Source organism: Ochotona curzoniae, unplaced genomic scaffold (assembly GCF_017591425.1).
Source record: "Ochotona curzoniae isolate NIBS_2020 unplaced genomic scaffold, NIBS_Ocur_1.0 scaffold_4701, whole genome shotgun sequence".
Taxonomy (NCBI): Eukaryota; Metazoa; Chordata; class Mammalia; order Lagomorpha; family Ochotonidae; genus Ochotona; species Ochotona curzoniae.
Window position 1 is genome coordinate 16,739,759 of NW_024467122.1, and position 23,870 is coordinate 16,763,628.

The window sequence follows — 23,870 nt, forward strand, 5'->3', positions numbered from 1 at the left end:
GCCAGAACTGTGCTGATTCGGAGTAGCCAGGATTAGAACCAGTGCCCATATGGGATCCTGGCACATGCAAGGTGAGGACTTTAGCCACTAGGCTACTGTGCCGGGCCCATCATCTGCTTTTAAAATTTGGTTTCTGTTCCTTCCTTTATACTTTACTTGAATGGGTGATATAAAGGTACTTAAAAAATCATGGAAAATTGAATTAACAAAATTTATCTGGTGTGTAGGTTTTTTTCATAATACATTGTTTTCCATGCATGGTTTTCTTTTTTTTAAGGTTTATTTATTTATTGGAAAGTCAGATATACAGAGAGGAGGAGAGACAGAGAGGAAGATCTTCCATCTGATGATTCACTCCCCAAGTGAGCCCAATGGCCGATGCTATGCCGATCCGAAGCCAGGATCCAGGAAGTTCTTCCGGGTATCCCACACAGGTGCAGGGTTCCAAAGCTTTGGGCCATCCTCAACTGCTTTCCCAGGCCACAAGCAGGGAGCTGGATGGGAAGTGGAGTAGCCAGGGCATGAACCGGCATCCATATGGGATTCCTGGCATGTTCAAGGCGAGGACTTTAGCCTCTAGGCCATGCTGCTGGGCCCTCCATGCATGGTTTTCAAAAACTTCACTTGTACTAAAGTAGATTTCTTTTTAGAGAGAGATTTATTTGTTTTTTATTTGAAAGGCAGAGTTAGAAAGAAGAAGAGACAGAAAAAAAGAAACAGCTCTTCTATCTGCTGGTTCACTCCCCAAATGGTTGCAGTGGCTGGAGCTGAGCTGATCTGAAGCCAGGGGCTTCTTCCAGGTCTCCCACACTGGTGCAGGGTCCCAAGGCTTTGGGCCATCCTTCACTGCTTTGCCAGGCCATTAACAGAGAGCTAGATTGTGACGTGGGGGTAACCAAGCCTTAAACTGGTGTCCATGTGGGATGCAGGTGCCGCAGGACAGAGGACTAACTTGTTGTACCACTGTACTGGGCCCAAACTTTCTTGTTTTTAAGAAATTTTGAAGATTTGAATTACAGAGAAACGGGGAGAGACAAAAAGAGATTGCCCATTCACTGGTTTACTCCACAAGTGTCCTCAATAGCTAGGGCTGGACCAGGGCAAAGCCAGGAGCCAGGATCTTCGTCTGGATCTCCCATGTGGGTGACAGGTGTCCAGGTACTTGGTCCATCCTCAGCTGGCTTCTCAGGCCATTAGCGGAGAGAGCAGGACTAAAAACGGAGCAGTTGTGACTTGAACTGATGTTTGTTCTCCAAAGCCAACGTTCATCACCTTCTTCACATAGACTTCTGAAATATTTAAGGGATATGTAAGCAAATTAACACACATGTAGGTATTTTATATACATGTTTTTATATGATTTAGGTTTGAGCTACACATGTTTAAACCTGACCACACATGCCCATCCAAATCACCCAGAAAGCTTGGAAATGGTATGCCTGTACCCAGTCAATACCTGTTCAAAATCTGTCATTGTGTTGTGAACAGAATGGCCCCCTGTATGTAGAAGGTTTCACTGCATGAAAGCTGTTAGCTCAGAACTCAACTCCTCAGAGGCAGGGGGCCATGATAGAGCCAGCAGCCTTGTGGCCAGACCCTGCGGGCAGCAGAGCAGCCAGAGGGTCACTGTGAAGAGTTGGAGCCAGCAGCTGCTTCGCTTGCTGATAAGTCTGAGAGGAAAGTGGCCCTTAAAAGGGCCTGGCTCCAGATTAATGTAATCAGCACTGCCATTATCCACACATAAATCACTCACTCCTCTGCTCTGGTTTTTCTGGTCCTATCCTACTTTTGTGTTTCTCGTGTTTTTTAAAGCACTTCTCATCATAGGAAACTTAGAAAATGCAATAAAGCATAAAGATAGACTGGTTACCTTGTTGTGAGGCTCAGAAATAACGACTGTAAAGCTTTTCAAAAATTCTCTTTAATTTCTCTCTCTCTTTTTAAAATTATAATTTATTCTTATTGCAAAGTCAGATATACAGAGAGGAGGAGAGACAGAGAGGAAGATCTTCCATCTGATGATTCACTCCCCAAGTGACTGCATCACCTGGAGCTGAGCCAATCTGAAGTCAGTAGTCCAAAACTTCTTCCTGGTCTCCCAAGCGGTCCCACGGCCTTGGGCCAGCCTCTGCTGCTTTCCCAGGCACATCAGCAGGGAGCTGGATGGGAAATGGTTTTCAGGACTCGTTTTTTTTTAAATTTCTCTTTTTTAAATTTTAGATGATGGTTACATAGTTGATCAAGGTGAAAAGGATCTAGTGTTAGGGAGAAATGGGTGTGGTCATTGTTTCCAAACTTTCTGTTTCTTCTTCCCATTTCTTGGGAAGAGAGAGAAGAGGGGAGAGATAAGCGGATAGGCCATGCCCAACCCCCTCACCATCCCAGTACCCAAGGATGGGTAAAGGCCGAACAATATCAACCCAGGCTCACAGTGGCACATTTTCCAAAGGTTCTGCCCAAGTGGATTCAGTACTTTCAAAATGCTGTCAATCTCACCCAGAGATGAGGAATTACTTCAGTGTCCATTGGCTGATACCATCGACCTTATAGTCTCCAGTTGCCCAGATATTTGCTGTCATTGTTATCATGGGTAATTGTCCATATGTTCTGTTCTTCATTCTCTGCTGTAGTACCAAATGTCCTCTGCAGGCTCCAGTGAGTTGCCATGTCTTCCCATGTGCACCATGGTCTGCCATCCAGCACTCCATTCTCTACATTGAGGAGGACCAGTTCTCCTAGGTGGGCTCATGGAATCCCCCCACCCCCTGGGTTCACAGATCCGACACCCACTATTTAGGTAGGCCCTAGGACCTGGGCCAGGAGACCCAGGGTCAAGATGGACGCCCTCACCCCTGAGATTCATGGGTTCAGTACCCACTGTGCAGGTGGGTCCAAGACCTGGGCCATAAAACATGGGACTTGCTGGGCCCCAGACCCCAGGGGCTCATGGACCTGGTCCCCAGCATGCAGGTGACCTGGACCAGGAGACCCAGGCCCCTCTGGGTCCTCTATCCCTGGGACTCACGGATCTAGCAATCACTGCACAGGCAGGCCCAAGGACCTGGCTCAGGAGACCCAGTCCCTGCTTGACCCCCCACTCCTGGGTCTCATGGACCCAACCTCTACTATGTAGGTGGACCCTGGAATCTGGAACCAGGAGACCCAGGGTCAAGCTGAACTGCTCCCCTGCCCCAGGGCTCATGGACCAGACCCCTACCACCTATAGAGTGACATGGCTCATCTTTCCTCAACATCCACCAGTGTGTACTTCAGCTGCAGATCAACCCCCAGTCCCAGCTTGAGCGTGAACGGGCTGGTGATATGGCCTGACTTGGCCCCTCCTGCACCCCATCCTGGTTCTTGGATCTGCCATTGGATGTTATGGACTGGCCCAACCTGACACGCGCCCTGACCTGACCCACATGTATGCAAGCAGGTATGGTAACCTGGTCTGGGTTGGGCTGCTCCTTGCCTTGGTTTGTGTGCTCAAGTGCAGGAACTGCAACTTAACAAAGGAGTTCACCAAACTCCTCTATCTGGTCTCCTCCCTTGGCAGATCTTGTGCATAATGGTGGGTCTCTGGCCCAGGTTGATTTAATCTACCTGTTGACCTGGCAGGGATAGTGTCCTTGCCCAATTGGCCCATATCCTTTCTGGTTCTTACTGTTGGGTGTTGCAGCCCATCCATTGTGTCCATATCCAGACACAGCTATCACATGGTTCAGTGTGAGCTGAAACCAAGCCCAGATTATTCTACACCCACCCTGACACTCATGAGTACCAGTGGGTGCTGGAGTCTAGCCCAGCCTGGCCATCCCCAGACACAGGCCAACTCATGCCAACGGAGATTGAAGCCATGTTCAGTCAGGGTATTATACTGATTCTGGCATTCTCATTCACTGATGAGAAACCTAGGTGTCCGCCTAGCTCCCCAACCAGGCCTATTCCCAGCCACAGTACTTGTTCATGCCAGTGGATATTGTTGTTCTACAAGGGTGAGCCCACATATTGTCCTGCTGATTCTACCCCCAGACCTGATTCACTCACGTATTTGTTGACTTCATGACCCAGCCTCACAGAACCTGTTCCCTTTTCTGACACTCTAGTGAGTTCATGTAATAGCCCTTCAAGTAGAGTGGCTTTGCCCATGGACATTTCAGAGAAGTTATTCCTCACCTGGACCTTACTGGTCCTTACTGATCCCCACCTGTGCCATCTCTCACACCCCCAGGATTCCAGAAAGCATTGCTGGGCGACCTGTGGGCCTCATCTGGCACCATTGATGCCCAGGCCACTCAGCCTGGGTTCCCCCGTTGCAGCCGCATGGCTGGGAGAGTCTTACACCTGTGCCTCCAGCTTCCCTCCACCAAGATGGTGGCAGTGGGTGGAACCAGGGTCCTCTTTCAGGACTTTGAACTGGTTCCCACATGGGATACTCCTGCAACATGCAGAGGTTTAGCCTAGTACTCCACAGCACTGCTCCCATTTTTAAGCTATATAAATAATTTTTTTGCCACTTCTGGAATAGCAAATGAAAATGCACCCAGAGGTTATGCTATTTTTTCTGTTTGCTTCCATTTGTATCACTCTTGGATAAAGGGGTGAGGAATTTTAAACAACTCACTACCATGCCTCCAGAATTCTGAAGGATTACTAGTATGTCATACTTGTTTGGCGTTGAACAAAGTTATTTCCAGTTTCTTTTTGCAGTTCATCATTATTCAGTTCACCTTTGCTCTTCCACTCTCTGCCCTGCTCCCTCACCAGCACCTCATCCCACTGTGTAACTATTGAGAGGGTTGGAGAATCCAAAGTGCACATCCGCTTTCCTTCGCTTACCTTGGTATGTTGTACTGGCGTATCCTATCTTGCAGGTTTTAGAAATTGATTCTAGGATACATTCCATGGTATAACTATAATGAATTGGTTATTTGTTTCCAGTGGATTGTTACTATAAATACGCTGTGGTAGACATCTGGGTTTTCAAAGGGTAGAGTTAAGGGGATGGATTTATTGGGGAGGGATCACCCCCTTTCTCTCTTGCCCTCTGCTTCAGAAGGAGAATACACAAAACAGAAGAACTATTCCACCACTCCCTTCAACCTCTGCCAGCCAGAGGAGACCTTTAATATCTTAGTTGCCTTGGTGGTTATAATTTTATAGCCCACAAATTAATTTCCTCTCTTACCTAGGATGCCTTTGCACCTCATTTATCTTGGTGGGTTCACGCTTTTTACCCTGAACATTTTGTGGAGATAGTGGTACGTTCATGTGCAGCGTAAGAAGCACCACGCAGAGTTCATGGGCATGCTTGCCACATTTCTCCCAGTGCTAGCATTTAGCAACACTATGATGCAATGTTGCATCTGGGATACTGACCCAATGCCATCATTGATCTTATTCAGACTTGGCCAGACTCCATTATCATTACTTGTGCTGTGTCCACTCACTTATGTTCTGTATGATGGTGGCACCTGTGTGGGTTTGTGTGTCTCCCACCACAGCTGAGAGGCCAAGCAGTTACTGCACCACAGGGTTCCCTGTTGGTTATCACCTCCCACTCCATCTCAGCCCCTTTGCATTGAAAAATACCCCAGGTACACACTGCAGCTCCTCCCCCAACAGGATGTTTTATAAATGGAACATATTAGTAGGTAAACAAAATTTCTCTAGCTTTGTGTTAAAGTCTTTGAATACATTTGTTCTCAACCTTTGGTCTCCGAGGAGATGGCACATAGTCTCCCAGAACAAATGGGACAGATATGATCTAACTGCTTGCCTAATCCTTCAAACTGTACCTTCAGTGACAATCAAACTACCCAGGGTGCCAAATTCAGAAAGTGCCCGAATGTCTGCCTCCAGCCAGACAGTAGTATGGAGTTTTCTTGCCAAGGAAAGATGGGAAGAGTCATTTGTAAGAGGAATCTAACTCAAATGATGTTTAATTTTTCTAAAGACCATTTAATTAAAATAATTATATTTTCTCTAAGTGGAAGTAAGGTCTGGGAGCAGGTACTTGTCAATTTCCCCCTCAGAGTCAATGTTTGTGTTTGTTAATGATCAGTGTTGCATAAGCCCTCCTGACACGCAGGCTGGCTCCTCTTCTTGGATCAGAATTCCCTTACGGCCTGAAATCAAGGTGCGTGATAGAACTGGCATTTCTGCTAAAGGCAGAGCATTCCTAAAGCTGGACTTGAGATTATAAACATGGGTGTGGAGAGTGACCTTGAACTAGAGGGTATGCAAGCAGTGGTGTGACGGTGGGAGGCAGGTGACAGGTGATTGTCCTTGGACAAATAGAGCATGAGGAGTTACTTTGATCATGAATATAATTTATGAAAAATCAACTCCCAGTTTGCCTTGGAAAATTAATTCACAAACAAGATGCAATTTGCTGTTAGCCATAGAGTTGTGCATATGTTGGATCTGGAAATCATGGATGGAGCATTATGCAAGATCAGATTCTGAAAGATCGTTTTGGGTCTATGTGTTTGCCACTTGATCAGCAAATAGTGTTTATATCCTTTGTTCCTGCAGTGCTACCTTTGTGTCTTCTGTATATTTGCACATGTGCAAGAGTAAGGTTTTTCTATGAGGGTTTTCACTGTGGCATTCTTTTTTCAAGTTTTAACTATTTATTTATTTATTTGATAGAGGGGCAGAGTGAGGGGGTCGTCCAAGTGCCTACAGCACTCAGGGTTGGGCCAGGCTAGAGCCAGACCAGAGTTCCATCTGGTCTGCCATGTGGATGCCAGGAGCCCAAGTACTTGCGCCGTTATTTGCTGTCAGGTGCGTTCGTGAGAACCCCAACGGGAATGTGGAGGTGGGACTCTGTTGTGGGCAGTGGGCACCCCCAGGTGGTGTCTTGACCCTGTGTGCCACAATGCCTGTCCCTTTTACTGCATTGTTTGTAGTCAGAATGCCTGTGTTACTCAGTCAAAAAAAAACTCAAAGTGTGTGTACTGACCAAACTGGGTTTTGGTTTTTAGGAACTGTCAGATGAGATTCTGAGTCCCCAGCAACCTTGATCTCTTGGGTTTATGACACTGAGATTGGGCAGGAGCATGTAGCTGGTTCTCATTGATACTCCTCCTGAATTTGGTGGTCTTAGTCTGTTGCTATTGATCTAACTGAAGATTGCAGACTGGGACCAGCGTCTGGCGAGGGCTTCCCTGCAGTGTCATGGCTGGACAGGAGAGAGTGTGTGTCAGCTCTGGTCTCTCTCCCCTTCTTGATGCAGCCTCCTGTAGGCACTGTCCCCTCATGGCTTCAGCCCCTCCTGTCCACCTCCCTAGAGGTCCCCCCTTTGCCTACCGTCCAAGTATGAATGAAGTTTCTTGTACATGCAATCGGGGGGACATATTCAAACCATAGCAGCAAGCACCTCGTTGAAAGCTTTGGGTGGCCTGGAGTCGTGGGGATGGGGTCTGGGTTTGCATTTGGGAGAATCTTTGTTTTGTGAACATGGTCTTAAAGGTGAAATGAAGGATGTACAATATCTGCCCACCCTTTTCTTCTTCCTCTTTCCCTTAGGGTTGGAGGCAAAAGGCCTGAGCTGGGCCTTCTGGGAAAGCTGCAGGGAAGCATTCGATGTGCGAAGGCAGTTCAGAACTGACTTCCTGTCCTTGTGAGCAATGTATTTTTATTGAGTCAGGAGGCAAGAGTTTCCTCCAGATCTCCTGGGTGGATGCAGGGGCCCAAGGCCTTGAGCCATTCCCCACAGCTTTCCCAGGCTATCAGTAGGGAGCTGAATTGGAAGTGAAATAGCTGGGACTCAGACTCACACCATATCGAATAATGGGTAGGCTTAGCCTACTTCACTAGGGCGTTGAGCCCATGAGCAGTTTATTTTTAAAGTGACAGCTGTGCTTGGGCCCATTGTGGTAGCCAGGTGGCTAAGATCGTTGCCTTGCATGTGCCAGGATCCCATAGGGACAATGGTTCATATCCTGATCCTGGCTGCTCCACTTCCCATCCAGCCCCCTGCTTGTGGCCTGGGAAAGAAGTAGAGGAGGATGGCTCAAAGCCTTGGGACGCTGCATCTGCATGGGAGACAGAGAAGAAGCTCCTTGCTTCGGATTGGCGCAGCTCCAGCCTTTGAGGCCACTTAGGGAGCAAACCAGTGGTTGGAAGATCTTTCTTTCAGTCTCTCCTTCTCTCTGTAAATCTGCCTTTCCAATTTAAAAAAATTTTTTTTTTTTTTTTTTTTTTTTAGGAAAAGTGACAGCTGTGCTGCATAATCAGTGTTAGGGGCTTGTTAACTGTGCTGGCTGTCTGCAGTGTGCTTGGGTAAGATTATTATTGGAGAACTAGAGCTTCTGGGAGTTTTTAGATGTGAAGTTCCCTTTCTAAAGCTTTTAATACATGCAATGAAACAGAAGTACAAGCTAAAAGTACACCCATGAATTACCACTGGTCTCTGTGGTAAGAACTCTTCTCAAATGTTTGAATTTATTTGAAAGACAGGCAGAAACAAACAGGCACAGGGATCACTCCCCAAATGCTTGCACCAGCCAAGGCTGGGCCAAGTTAGAGTGGGCGGCAGGTTCCCAGGTGTTGGGCTACCCCTTTGTGCCTTTCAGGGCTGAGCGGGCGCAGGTGTCTGACACAGCACCTTAACCACTATGCCAAGTGCCTGCACCTGGTGAGAAAGCCTCACATAGTCCTGGTGTAGTTGAAGTTCACTGTCTGGGATAACCGCAACCTTGGCAGGTGTGAGTTAAAGGAAGCGCAATTCAAGTCAATTTTTAGATAAGTAACTCCTGAAAAGAGCAGCCAGGAGACACTTTTTATTTATTTATTTATTTTTTTAAGGATTTACTTTTTGAAAGGCAGAGAAAGATATAGACAGATCTTCCATCTGCTGGCTCACTCACAATGGCTAGAGGTGGGCAGATCAAAAGTCAGGAGCCAAGAGTTTCCTCTAGGTCTCCGATGTACGTTCAGGGGCCCAAGGACCATCCTCTGCCACTTTCCCAGAAACATCAACAGGGAACCAGTGCCTATACGGGGATACTGGTGTTACAGGTGACTCAGCGAGCTATTCATGTGCCGACCCTGAAATTTGAGTTTTTAACAAAATTAGCTGCTTGCATTGGCTTAGTTAAAAGTGAAAACTATATCAACACCCAGGGAGCAGCAAAGTGAAGTGTCAGCAATAGGGGCTGTCTGACTATTTGAAATGTTCTTGAGCGTTATAGTTTGTGTTCTGGCTGCCCTACTTCCTTTCCAGCTCCCTGCCTGGAAAGCCAGTGGAGGATGGCTCAAATCTTTAGGCTACTGCCCTTGTGTGGAAGACCTGGAAGAAGCTCTTGGCTCCTGACTTTGGTTTGGCTCAGTTCATTGTTGTAGTCGCTTTGCCTCTCCTTTTCTCTGTAAATTTGCCCTTCCAATAAAAATAAATGTTTTTTTTTGTTTTTAATATTTATCTGAAAGGCAGAATTAGAGAGGAGAGGCAGAAAATGAAAATTTCCATCTACTGGTTCATTTCCCAAATGGCCACAGTAGCTGGGCATGAGACAGACCAAAGTCAGGAGCTGGGACTCCATTCAGATCTCCTGCGTGGGTAGCAGGGGCCCAAGCACTTGGCCCATCACTGCAGCCTTCCCAGATGCATCTGTAGGGAACTAGATTGGAGGTGGACCAGCCAAGATGCTGACCTCACAGATGGCGGCTTAACTTGCTGTGCCATAAAAGCTAGCCCTTAGGGAGGACAGGGGAGGGGACAGTGTTTACAAGCAGTGGTCAGTATCGATTCTTCTAGGGGACAGTGCCCTGGAGGGATTTCAGGGGCCTGTGAGCTTGAAAGAGTTAAGCTGTGTTTCTGCATACACCCTCCTCTCCCCCGCCTCTTGGGTTTAACTAAGAATAGAAGTAGCTCTGTGAATGAAGCTCTATTGTGGTACACGCTTCTTTACCAGGGACTTTATGACCAGGAATGGAAATTAGACAGGAGGTGCTAGATACACAGACTGGGCTTCCTTCCATGAGAGTGGGATTGGGCACGTTGGCCCCAGGAGCTTCAGAGGGGGTTGGTCCGAAAGGAAACCTCATGGATGCTAAAGCCTGTCTCCACCTGGAGATGGGCAGCCCAGGGGAGCCTGGGAAGCCGGCTCCTGCATGCCCCAAGAAGCCGGCCCAACACACAGTACTCAGGCCTCCTCCCTTGCGACAGCATTTGCTGTGAGTGGGAAGGATGCAAATCTCCCTTCACTAAGGCTTGATGCCCTTAGGTTTCGTTGTGCTGGGCATTGGACTATAAAGATGAAGGAGACTGTCCCTGTCTTTGTCCGAATTGGAAGCACGTGGGATAATCAGCACTCATGTGTGGGGATCCCACAGTGGAGAGGGAGAGTAGTGGTGAGAGAGGGATGAAGGAGTAGGCATTCCATTCTTGGAGGACCGCACCTGTTGGCTTTCCAGGGCTGGTCCCAAAGCCCTGTGAAGCTGCTAAAAGGCTCGCAAGCTAGGAATAGAATGAGACTTGGAGGATGCACAGTCAGCTGGAGGGGCAGGGGAACAGGGACTATTACGTTCATTAAGGGGGATGATGAGGCCCTTGCAATGCAATGTTGGGGCGGTTAAGAAGTGGGGATGGTGCTTGACCACAAGGGTGAAGGACAATGCCCAGTCTAGGTGCTTGGATGTCTGAGGGTCATAGCAACCCTAGGTGTGGAGGTAATGTGACAGGAAGTGGCATCTGGAAGGAGGTGAGTGAGAAGGGCAGGCTGTAGAGATGTCAGTGCCCAACAGGTTTGTTGAGTCCTATGGGACACGCAAGTGGAGGCGTCAAGGTTAGGGGAGAGGTCTAGGCTGGAGACAGTTATAGCCAACTCCTGCTCAGCTTGTACCTGGAGACAGTGTCAGCCAAGGAAAGGGAGAAGAATGAGGAGATGGATATCTCCCCAGAGCCCATGAGACTGACCAATGTCAAGGGTGGCCCTTCCAGAAAGACGGGAGGGAGGGAGTTGAGGTGGAACTGTGGACACCTTGTGTTTCTGAGATATTTTTTCCAGAGTTGTTCATGTTCGAAGGTTGAAGTCAATATTCAGCCACAGGGGATGAATTGTAGTATGCCCATGCGATGCTATCCCACATAAACTTAAAATATAAAAAATGATGATTTATTAAGTGGGAACAGATTCATGATTTATTAGATAGGCTGCAACTGTGAGGGTGTTATGGTGGGGGCGGAGACCAGGGAGAAGCATCCAGAGCGGGTGTAGGGATGTCCCATGGACAGGAGCACAGAGACACTCAGTGATGTGTGAGCATGGCTGTGGGGAGGAGTGAGATCTGAGCCCAGGGTGGGTGGGTGGGTGCGAGCACACAGGAGCCCGAAGGCTTCGTGTCTGGGATTCACTGTCAAGTGCTCTGTTCCCCAGGTGTGATCGGCAGAGGCTGTGGTTGGAGTTGAAGAAATGATATTGGCTAGTAGCTGGAGCTGTTTAATGGACAATTGCTGGGCAACTCTCAATACTTTGGGGAAAATTTGGAAAATTTCCAATGTACTTCCTCCTCTTTGCCTTCACCTCACTCTCCTCCCCCTCCTACTTTTTCTTTAAGATTTATCTATTATTATTGGAAAATAAGATTTACACAGAGAAGGGGAGAAAGAAAGATTTTCCATTAACTGATTCTTTCCCTGAGTGGCCATGACTTGTGGAGTTGAGCCAATCCAAGGTCAGAAGCCAGGAGCTTCTTCCAGGTCTCCCATGTGGGTATAGGGTCCCAAGGCTTTGGGCCATCCTTGACTGCTTTCCCAGGTCACAAGCAGGGAGCTGGAAGGAAGTGGAGCAGCCAGGACCCAAACGAGCACCCATACGGCATGCTTGTGCTACAAGGCAGGGGATTAGCCAGTTGAGCCCTTATGCCAGCCATCAAGGACTTTCTTCTTACTCTGATTCTGTTCTTCCCATGCTGCATACCTTTATTCTTTGATTCTAGGAGGTTGGCTATTTTAGCACTTCATTTAAGTGTAATATTTGTCTTTCTGTGACTGAGTTCATCCATATAATAATGTGATTCAACTTTCTGGTGGCTGAATAGTATCCCATTGTACGTATGGACATATACCTCCTTTTCTATGTCCACTAATTTCGGTGAAAACTTAGTCCTGGCTAATGTGGCTAATGCTGCAATGAGCATGGTAGCAGATACCTCTGGAAATTCCTATTCTTTTGGACAAATCCCTAGGAGTGGGATTGCCAGATCATATGGCAGTTGCAGTGTTAATTTTTTGAGGAGGTTTGCAAGGGATTCAGTTTCTCCCCATCCTTTCCAGTGCTTCTCTTCAGCATGTTTTCCACAGTGGGCTTCCTGGCAGTGTGAGGTGACACCTCACGGTAGTTTTTCTTTATATTTCCCTGGGAATTTGTCACAGTGATTTTTATATACCTGTTGGTTAGTTCATCTATCTGTATATCTTGTTTTAAAGAAATGTCTATTTTTAAATCAGGACTTTTTTTTTTTTTAAATTACAAGGGTGCTTCAAAAACATTCTTGGAAAAATGGAATTAAAACCATGAATTTATTGTAATGAAAACAATTTGAAATTAATTCCTACCTTGTTAGTAATATTCGTTTTCCCACATATTATGAAAAAAACCTTTTCTTTGCAGTAAGAAGTTGTTGAGTGGCTGAACACTTGGCCTGGTGGTTGACATGTTACTTGGAATGGCTGCTTTCATGTAAGAACTTGTAGATTCAAGTCTTGGCTCCACTTCTGAAATAGCTTCCTGCAAATGCACACCTTGAAGCCACATATTTAATAAGAGATTCTTCTTTAAAATATATAAGCAACTGTTACAACTAAATAGGAATATACTTCAGAAAGTTCTTGGAAACTTGAATTGAAAGCATGAGTTTATTTTAGCATAAATTTTATTTATTTGTTTGTTTACTTGAAAGGCAGATGGGCCTGGCACCATGGCTCAGTGGGTAAATTCTCACCTTGCACATGCCAGAATCCTATAGGGATGCCAATTCGTGTCCTAGCTGCTCTGCTTCTCATCCGGCTCTCTGCTTATGATCTGGGAAAGTAGTCGAGCCTGGTCCGAACCTTGAGACCCTGCACCCACATGGGAATCCAGAAGAAGTTCCTGGCTCCCATAAACAGGGAACTGGAGCAAAAGTGGAGCAGCTGGTATTTAAACTGGCACCCATACGGGTGCCAACATCACAAGCAGAGGCTTAGGCTTCGTGTGCCACCACATCAACCCTGTGAAGCATCTAATTTTGTATAGTCCCATCTGTGTTGCCTCTACTTTTGGGTGTCTTATAGATGAAGTCACATGAAGGTTTTCCACTATTTTTCTTTTAGGAGTTTCAGTTTTGGGTCTCTGCTGATCTATTTTGAGGTTTCTTCTACTTTTCTCATGTGACTATCCAGTTTTCCCCAACAGCACTTGCTGAAGACTGCTCATTCCACGGATGTGTGTTTTTGACCACCTCCCTGCAGATCAGTTAGTGGGCCCTGTAAGCATGGCTCTATATTCTATGTGTCTGGTCCACATTTGTACTGGCCTTTATGCCAGAACTTCGTCATTTTGCTTACTGTGGCTTTGCAATAATTTTCAAATCAGGAGGCTGGCTGTCTACAACTCCATTCTTTTAGCAAGGTTGACCATCTGTTGTGGCTTGTGGTTCCAGAAGAAATTTTTTTTTTTTCTGTAGAATACTTCAGGGATTTGGTAGGGATTTCACTGAATCTGTGGATTACATTGAATAGTACAAACATTATAACAGTATTCAGACTTCCAGTCTGAATACATACGTACCTTTCCACTTGTTTATTTTTTATTTCATTGGTGTTTTATAGTTTTCATTAAGTTAGTCCTAGTTTTTTGGTTTACTGAATAAAACTAGCTTATTCTAGTCTTACTTATTTATAGAATAAAACTAGTTTATTGTATTTTTTGGTTCTGTTGTAGTCAGGATTATTTTCCCAATTTCCTTTTGGGTAGTTTACTGTTTGTCAGTATATAGTATTGCTACTGCTCTTTGTTTATTAATTTTGGTACCTCACGACTTGGCTGAATTTGTTTTAGCTCTAATAGCTTTTCATACAATCTTCTGCATATTGTCTTTCCTGAAACAGGATGGTTCTATTTCTTCCCTCTCCATTTGGGTGTCTGTTATTTGTTTGTTTGTTTGTTTAAAAAGATTTATATTTATTTTTATTGGAAAGTCAGAGGTACAGAGAGGAGAAAAGATTGGGAGGAAGATCTTCTGTCCGATGATTCACTCCCCAAGTGTGCGCAACGCTGGAGCTGAGCCAGTCCCAAGCCAGTAGCCAGGAGCTTCTTCCAGGCCTCACACACAGGTGCAGGGGCCCAAGGCTTTGGGCCGTCCTCAACTGCTTTCCCAAGCCGAAGCAGGGAGCTGGATGGAAAGCAGGACTGCCAGGATTTAGAACCGGCGCCCATATGGGATCCCAGTGCGTTCCAGGCGAGGACGTTAGCTGCTAGGCTGTTGTGCAGGGCCTATTATTTATCTATTTTTATTTACATATTTTCTTGTCTGATTACTCAGGCTAGGACTTCCAGCATTATATTGAAGAGAAACAGCATCCTTGCTTTGTTTCTGATCTAAGAGAAAAAAACCGAGCTTTCAGCGTTGTGTGTTTAATGTTTGGGCTTTATTATGTTAAAATGCTTTTAGTTTGTTGAGGTTTTCTTTTTTGTCATGAAAGGGATGTAATAATTGTGCTTCACTCTGTTGATGTGGATTGCAATAACTGATTTTCAAGAAAATTAAACATTTCCTTTTGGATTTCCTCTTTGACCAAATGATTTCCCCATGCATTTGTCAATTTTCCAGTTTTTCTTTTGCTATTTATTTCTAGTTAGTCTTTTTGGGTCATATGTTGTGACCTAACATTTATCCTATCCTAGAGAAAGCTCCCCCTGTGTGCTTGAGTAAAACGTGGATTCTCTTGCTATTGGGCAGAATGTTCTGTAGATGTCTGTGTTTTCTTGTTTACCTTTTGTTTTGATCTTCTATCTATTATTAAATTGGGGGTATGGAAGTCTAATATTACTATCATTAATGTTGCTCTCTCTTCTTGGTTCTGTCAATGTTTATCTTAGACATTTAAGTACTTGGATGTTCCATGCATATGATTGGCATGTCTTCCTGGTGAATGGACCATTTTATCACAATATAAATACCTTTCTTGTCTTTGGGAACAAGTGTTGAATTAGTCTGTTTTTGTTTTAGTTTTCAAACATTTTTCATTAATATATAATGTTTGAATATCTTTATGGGCCACAGTACAGCATTGCAACAGATGCACATGGTATAAACTGATGCACTCAGGCCCAAGGACTCCCCTCCATTCTTCCATGTTTGGAGCCTTCCACCTCTTTTCCATTTTTCTGTATAGCTTATTATATGTCATTCTGATCCACAGGCTTAAATTATATTTTATCTTAAGTAACCACAGTCACTCATGCTCTTTTTTGGTAATCATTTCCATGGCATATCTCTCTCTGTATATCACTTTCTGTATATCTGGATCCTTAAATGCCAAGTGACTTTCCTGTAGATAGCATATAATCGGATCTGGCTATTTTATTCATTCAGGTACTCTGTGTCTTCTTTTATTGAAGAACTTAACTCATTTACATTTGAAGTAATTATTGAGAGGGAAGGATTTATTATTGCATTTGTTTCGTTGTTGCCTGTTGTCCACAGGGATTTTTGGTCTATTTCTTCTTTACCTTCTCTCTCCCTTTTGTGCTTTGCAGAGTTTTTGTACTGATACATATGATGGTTAATTTTTATATATCTACTTGTTGGATGGTGGGATGCCCAGACTAAAGGTCATTTCTGGATGTCACTGTGAGGCTGTTTCTGGGTGTGGTTTCAGATGAAGGGGTGGACTCAGTAGCATGGATTTCCCAGAATGGTTGGGCATCATTCAGTCTATTCATGGTCTGAATCTGTGTGCCTCTCTCTCTCTCTCTCTCTCTGTATGTGTCTGTCTGTCTCTATCTCTCTCTCTCTCTCTCTCTCTCTCTCACACACACACACACACACAGAGAAACATGATTAAAGGATTTCAGCTGGCTTTTTTCAGTTGGAACATTTCATATCACCATCTGCCCTCACGCTGGACTTAATCCTATCCATTCCCCTGGCTCTCCAGCCTGGCAATTTGGGTTGATTCCCACCTCTGGCTTTTCTGCGTCTGTGGCTTGAGGATGGCAGACTGTGAAACTTCTCAGCCCCTGTGACTGTGTCATCTCACTTTCTCTCTGTCATCTTTTATTGGTTCTGGTTCTCTGAACTACTCGGACTGAAACAACATGCTTTGGTTCTTTTCTTCTTTGTGTAACTTCTAGGTATTTCCTTAGAGTTTATATGAACTATCTTACACTTTTAACTCTCTTTTGCAAGCTGCTAATTTAGGTTCAATGGCATATATACCCTCTTTACTTTAACCCCTTCTGCCATTTTATGTTATTGTTGCTACAATTTGTATTATGTGACTTTTGATATAGTTTTAATTATAATTTTTTTAAAGATCTATTTTTATTGGAAAGTCCGACATACAGAGAAGAAGAGAGACAGAGAGGAAGATCTTCCATCTGATGACTCACTTCCTAAGTGACCACAACAACCGGTGCTGCACCAATCCCAAGCCAGGAACCAGGAACTTTCTCCAGGTCTCCCACGTGGGTGCAGGGTCCCAAGGCTTTGGGCCGTCCTCGACTGCTTTCCCAGGCCACAAAGCAGGGAGCTGGATGGGAAGCGGGGCCACCGGGATTAGAATCCGCACCAATATGGGATTCTGGCACGTTCAAGGTGAGGACTTTAGTCTCTAGGCCACTGTGCCAGGCCCTAATTATAATTATTTTAAGGCTTTATTTTTAACTTCTGTGTTAGAATTAAAAATGATCCCTCTGCTACCATTGCAGCAATACAGCGTTCTATGTTTGCTAGTTTCCTTCACTCATGAATTGTGTACTTTTTAAAATGAAACCTGTTCTCTCCTTTGTGTCTGTGGAGGAAATTCAGGGCTTGAGCCACAGAGTGCGCCTCAGAAAGCCTTGGGAAAATGAAATTTAAAAATGTGTTTATTTTGGTGCACAAATTTGGAAATCCACATATAATTTTTTCAAAACGCACATTACCATGAACTTTCTGGAGCCTCTCTGTGATGGATTTCAACTTTTTTAATACCAACATGAACTCACCTTGTGATTTAGTTGTTTATCAACTTTTAAAAGTGCCTTCATTTCTACTTTGCTAGGATATATAAATGTTCAAATAAATACAGAAAAGAAAATAAGGCCAAGACATCAATACACAAAATCTGCTGATAGTTAAGTACATCACTTTGTGTCCAGTCTCCTAATAAAGGTTTAGAATGCTTCACCACCATACAAAATCTTTCACGTCTCATCAAGATGAACTATACAACTAATCATCACCTTGGCTGAATGGTGGGTTGGTCCATCCATCCAACACAAGGCACAGATCCCAAGTGGTGAATCTCAGGAGGGTGACAGCAGTGACAGTCCCCTGTCCCTTGGCAACTAGTTCTTAGGCTGGCATCCTAGTAAGTCTTTCTTCTTAGGTGTGGTCATGGTGGAGGTGTGGGGTGAAGCTAGCTGCTGGGAAGGCTCCCAGTCCCCCGGGTGTCTTCAAGGCCAAGTTGCAAGTTGCGCATGACCACTTAGAGGATGGAGTGGCCTATCAGAAGGGACACTGTGTGGGTCATTCATTCTGTCACAAGTTTAGCACTTATGGATCAAAGTTTGGCTGAGTGCTATGCATAGTTCTAGATATTGGGGACAGAGCAGAGAAGAAAGCAAAGCCCTTACTTTTGGGAACATGCACTCTAGCTGGAGGGTGCAGTCCACAGAGCAGCATGCAGCAGGTAGCAGTGACAGATAATTAGGACCAGTGGAAGGAGGTGATAGGGAGAATGCTATTTTGGAAGAAATTCTCCAGGAAGATATTTCTAACTGGTTGGGGACGGCAAGGAGACACCAGGAGTGGAGAAGTTCTGTGGATGGGGAGTCTCAGAGAACAGTGAGTGTCCCAGTGCCTCAGCTTAGGGAAAACATGCAATGCAGCTTGAGCAACAGCGGAAGGAGGTGGAGGTCCTATAGTGCAGCGGGGCAGGAGTAAGAGGTGGAAGCTGGGCCTTGTGGGCCACTCAGAACATTGTGCTTCAGGGAATGAGAGGGGAGCCTGTGGATGGTGTTGAGCGGAGAAGTGCAGGATCTGACTTAAGCCTTTCAGGAGCATCTAGAATGTTCCAGTGGTAATGGGGTAAATAAGAAAGCAGGGATAGCTGACAGCTCACAGAATTCCGGCTCTGATGGCAGCTTAGACCAGGGTGGTCCTGGTGGTGGGAGTATGAGAGATGGAGGGTTTGTGGGTAACGTTAAAGATAAAGCATATAAGACCTGCTGACCCACTGTGTGGGAGGCGCGAGAGAAGGAAGGTGCTGCTCATGACACTGAGACCTGGAGCCCAAGTGACTGGAAGGTGGGTCACTGAGGCCTCGGAGAGTGACAGGAGATGGACAGGGACAATCAAGGGGCTAGGACCCCAGCCCAGAGGCACAATCAAGGGACTGGGACTCCAGCACCTACAGAAGCAAAGATGTAAAACAAGAGGGTACCACTGAGGGCTGCTTTAAAAAGGTGATTGAAAAAGCTGTCCAAAGATAAGTTTAAGGGTTGGCATGATAGCTCAACTGGTTAACTCATTGCCTATAGGTGGTGACATCCCTCACGGGCACTGGTTCCTGTCCCAGCTGCCCAACTTCTGATCCAGCTCTCTGCTTGGAGCCTGGGAAAGCTGCGGAGGGTGCCCCGAGGCCTTGGGACCATTTACCACATGGGAGACCTGGAAGAGGCTCCTGGGTTCTGATTGGCTCAGCTCTGGCCATGGTAGCCATTTGGGGAGTGAGCCAGTGGATAGAAGATTTATGTCTCTTCTCTGTCAATCTGCATTTCTAATAAAAATAACTAAATCTTAAAATTTAAAAAAAAGATTAGTTTATTCTGGTGCAAAATAATTTGAAATCCATTCAGTTTTTCTTTTTTATATTTTTCAAGAATATTATATGCATGGAGTTCAAAACTTTTTATAACAGAATAGACTTATCTTTTAATTCCAGTTTCCACTATTTTTTAGAAATGCCTTGTGTTTATAATGAACATGACTACTTTCTTCCTAAATCATATGAAAAGCTCCTTTTAAAATTTTTACTGTGCTTTATTGAAGGAGAGAGAGAAAAAGATTTTCCACCTACCAGTTTACTTCTCAAATGCCCATAACAGCCAGAGCTGGCCCAGGTCAAAGCCGGAAGCCTGAAATTCAACTGGGTCTCCCTCATGGGATACAGGACCCAAGCACATGGACCTCCCTTCTGGCTCCCCCTGCCTCGCAGGGTGCACATAGGCAGGAAGCTGTAATTGGGGGTGCAGCTGGAACCTGAACCCACATACCCCAAAATGAAAGGGGGGTGCTCCATGTGGCAGCTTGCCATCTTGCAAATCCCTACTCCCACCCTCCTTCTACTTGACCTAATGAGGAAAAGGCCCCAAGTCAATGGCCTGTCAGCTGAATCTGGCTGGTAAGCATAGTAGGCTTAGTTCTCAACATGTATTAAACAGCTGAATTTTTTGCTGAGGTTAACACTTCATGGGTCTTCCCTTATGAATGTGAGTGTTCTGCTTCTGGACAAGTGGCAGATCCAGCAGTGCTGTCTTCTGCTGATGGACAGGGAGGCTGTTGGGCAGGACACGCCCCATTCCCATTCGGCAGGTGGCCAGGCCCCCTCCTGTCTGTCAGGCCCCAGCCAACTGCTGCCCTTAACAACAGGGGTCATAGAGTGCGCCTACTTCCTGCCATTGAGAGACAAGCTAGCAGAGATAATACACTTCATAAGATAGAATACTAAGTGTTCAGCCCTTTGGGGCTTGTCACTTTGTTGCTATTGTTAATGGCAGTATTCCCTCCACTGATCCTGCAGGGTTTCCACTGTGCACCTTTGGCCATGAGGATTTCCAAAAGCTGCAGGATGCTTCTAACAGGGGTTGAGAGGTGAGTAAAGCTGTTGGTCATGAATGAGAACCCCCATATCCCAACACAGAATGAAGGGCAGTGTGGCTCCTGGACACGTAGAAAATTGTGTCCTGCCAAGACCATCAGTGCCCCCGCTCCAACCTCAGAGTTTTTTCTGTCCTTCAGCAGAGCTCTCCGCACAGCGGCCCAGGTCACCACGTGACTCATGTCACAGCCCCTCAAGCTGAGCAAGCTTGCGGCACATCACAAATTACATTTGCAGCCCTTCTTATCGGGCCAGCTAGGAAATTAAACCTAAGCGGCTATGGTGTTGCTAAGTAATACAGCTGTGCACACAGACACCTGCCATGGCCCCATTCAAGCGTCATTTCCCACTGTGGCTAATAAGGTTTGCAATCTTCTCAGGAAGCCTGCTGGCTTTTTTTTTTTTCTTTAAGGCCAGAAAATGAGGTAACTTGTTTAGAGGCAAGAGAGAGAATTTCCCTTTCTAGAAGCTGGGGATGGTGTGTGTGTGTGTGTACGTGCCTGTGGGTGTGGGTGACTGTACATTGGAGATCTCCAGTCTCACAGCAGTGTGAAGAAGATCCGAGAAGGGGCACCCTGCCCTGGATGGCTAGGCCTGGGTGAATCCATCTGCATGTCCCCCACCTCGTCCTGGGGATGTTGGCGTGGCTCCTGTGGGCATAGCTCTGGCTTGTGAGGCAGTGGCTCTGTGTCTCCCTTCCAGCCCCCCACAGCGTATATGTGAACATCCTGTCGCTATGCTTGAGGCAGGGAGGTTAGTGTGGTGGATATCCTGGTACTGTGCGTGGTCAGGGGCTGAGGGCTTGTGGAGCCCAGGGTTTGCCCCAGTCTGCCTCTCAGAAAGGACATCTCAACCTTCTCTATTCTGGGCTCCTGGGATGGCTGAGGAAGGGGAAAAGCTCTCTTTTTAGTTTTCATTTTTAACGCATTTTTAAATTTGAAATACAAAGTTAAGAGAGTTAGAAAAGAGAGAGAAGAAGAGTGAGAGATATTTTCTATCTGCCATTTTATTCCCAAAATGGCTGTAACATCCAGGGCTAAGCCAGTTCAAAGCCAGGAGCCAGGAGCTTCTTCTAGGTCTCCCACATTGGTATAGAAAGGTCCAAACACTTGGGCCATCTTCCACTGCTTTCCCAGGCACAATAGCAGGAAATTGGATTGGAAGTGGAGCAGCCAGGACTGGAACTAGTGCTCATATGGGATATTGGCCTTGTAGGTAGAGGTTTAGTATACTGTACCATAAGACTGATCTCAGTCTCTCCTCTTTAAAAACGGGATTTGTATTGATTAATTTTTATTTTGAGAGGCAAAGAGATCTTCCCTGTGCTGATGCATCCCTCAAATGCCCACAGCAGCCAGGGCTGTGCCAGACTGAAGCCATGTGCTTAGAACTCCACCTTGCTCACTGGGTAGGTGGGAGGGCCCATGCACTTGTGCTACAGTCTGCTGCTTTTAGCAGAAATTGTAATTGGAAACAGGGGAGCTGGGACTCGATCCCAGACACTCTGGATATGAAATGCAGCAGCTTAGCTAACTGCTGCCCCAAATGCTCCTCATCTCTCAGGGGGATTACTGCTCACCTCTTGCTGGCGATGTTGGAAATGATGTTTCCACACTCACACAGGCAGCATGGTAGCCTCTGAGTGATGACTACAGTATGGGGTGTGCTGTGTACCTGGCAGGAAACCTGCAACACCAAGTCACCTCCCACATCTGTGCTTCAGGAACTCCTGGTGATGTGGCCCAGGCAGTCCTTGAATCCTCACAAACAGAAGAACGTGAGTAAGGCAGACTGCCAGGGCTCCCTCGGGCATTTGCTGTGTGGTAGGAGGCCCAGCTGTCCCTAGAAGGTAACAGCACTTCATCTCGAAGTTACTAGATCCAACTTTCTACGTCGAGGACATTTTTTGCATGTTACAGCAGCCTGGGACCATCTCCCTGGTGAAGGGCTGGGCGCTGCCAGAAGTGGGCTGCTCTGTGTGTGTGTGTGTGTGTGTGTGTGTGTGTGTGTGTACCAAGGCTGGCCATTGGTCTGACTATATTTATTATATCCCAAGAGGCTGACACATATTGTTCCATGAAACATTTAGCTAAGCAGGGGCCAGATGCCAGTGTGCTGTTTTTTTTAGCAAACAGTTGAGAGTAAATATTGGTGTTGAACTCTTAGGCCACCACCATGTCCCATTTTGTGGAGCCTTGCCAGTCTTGCATCATGGTGAGCTGCGATTTGTTCCATGTCAGTGGGCCAGGCAGGTTGGGTCCACGGGATTACTTTCCTTAGGATTATTGTCCCCAAGCAGTTTTCACTATCATTTCTTATCCTTGGCCGTTCAAGGGAATGCTTGCTGAATTTAAACCACATGCAACTGGCTACTCGGGAGGACTGTCCTTTGCTTGGTTGATTGTGATTTTTCTTGAACAACTCAGGGGACTCATGTTGGTCATGCGGTGTTGCTTCCAAGGATGAGTGAGCCCTGCTCTGAGAGTGCCCAGGGCTCTGTTGGTTTCCTTCCGCACCATGGGTGAGTGGCTGAGCACACACGCAACACATTTTTACAGAGTTTATACAAAGTGTGTATTGTGAAAAGCTGTGCATGACCCTCAAAGGTGTGTGCACCCAAATCAACTTCTGTTTTAATTCTATTTCCCATGCACTGTTTGCAGTCTCCTGGTGTTTCTGTTGATGATGCACTTGCCCATTTGGAGACCCAATTTCAGCTGCATTGCTTGGGTTGGTGTGGGAATAGTTGGTTGCATTCTTACAAGATCAGGGAGGCCACCGTCCTGCTGGGAGCCTCCCAGGACAGAATGACGTGAGGCCAGCCTCGGAAGGTCAGCGTAGGGGCTCAGGGCACTGCTGCCTCCCTTGGAATTTGCTTCCATCCTTACCACTACTGGGAAGTCCTGGCTGAGTCGAGAGTACACACCCTTCCTACCTCTCGTATGAAGACTGGCAAGAACCTTAGAAAAGCACCTGTAACAGTGAGAGGACTTCTGAAAACCAGAGCTGAAAATGCTGGTCATACATGGTTGTATACTCGTGGTGGAAAATGGTGCCTATGTTGAATTACTTAATGAATTTTAGATAGTACTTAAATTATAAATATTGTTTATTATTGTATTATATATCATTACTTATTATACATAAATATTATTTATTATTGTGGAGAGCCATTTGGGATACAAGTACCGGAGTCAGCATCTGGGTGTACAGCAACCTTCTAGGGTCCATCTTAGCAGCAAGCAGGATCAGAAGCAGAGGAGTTGAATATCCCATGCAGCAATTTAACTGCTGAGCCCCATGTGTGCCCCATTTTGATTGCCTGTTATTGACGGTATAGACACATTTTAATTTATTTAACGAATCTATTGTGACATCTTGACAGCAGTGTTTGGAGTCATTTTTGTGCCTGTCAAGAACACTCTGGAAGTTTCCTCTTGTGTCCAAGTTTAGCACATGTCCAAAGCTTCAGTTGGCGTTGCTGAATCATCCTCCTGAGCCGACCAGCTGTGTGTGGATTCCTTGTGTTGTCATGTACAATGAATTTGTCAGTTTGATGGGTGGAAAATGGACATGTCGCTGTTCATTTTAATGTCCTGCATTACGTGAGGTTCAGCATTCTCCTTGGGGCTCATTGGCTGACAGGACTCTCTGCTTCCTGTCTGCCCACGGAGGAGTGTACGTGTGGTTATCACCTGGAAAGATGAGATTGGGGCATGCTGCCAGCAAGCCGAGGGCAGTTAAAGCAGTTGCTGGTAGCCTCCAGAGCCTGGAGCCAATCTCCCTAAGTGTC

General features: G+C 45.9%; 1 long non-coding RNA gene across 1 annotated transcript; it reads left to right on the forward strand.

Moving 5' to 3' along the window:
* Nucleotides 1-3,118: 3,118 nt before the first annotated feature.
* On the forward strand, nt 3,119-21,949 carry LOC121148556. Its single transcript, XR_005882567.1, has 3 exons — nt 3,119-3,436; nt 20,000-20,070; nt 21,801-21,949. It is a non-coding gene; the product is annotated as an uncharacterized LOC121148556 (long non-coding RNA).
* Nucleotides 21,950-23,870: the final 1,921 nt, after the last annotated feature.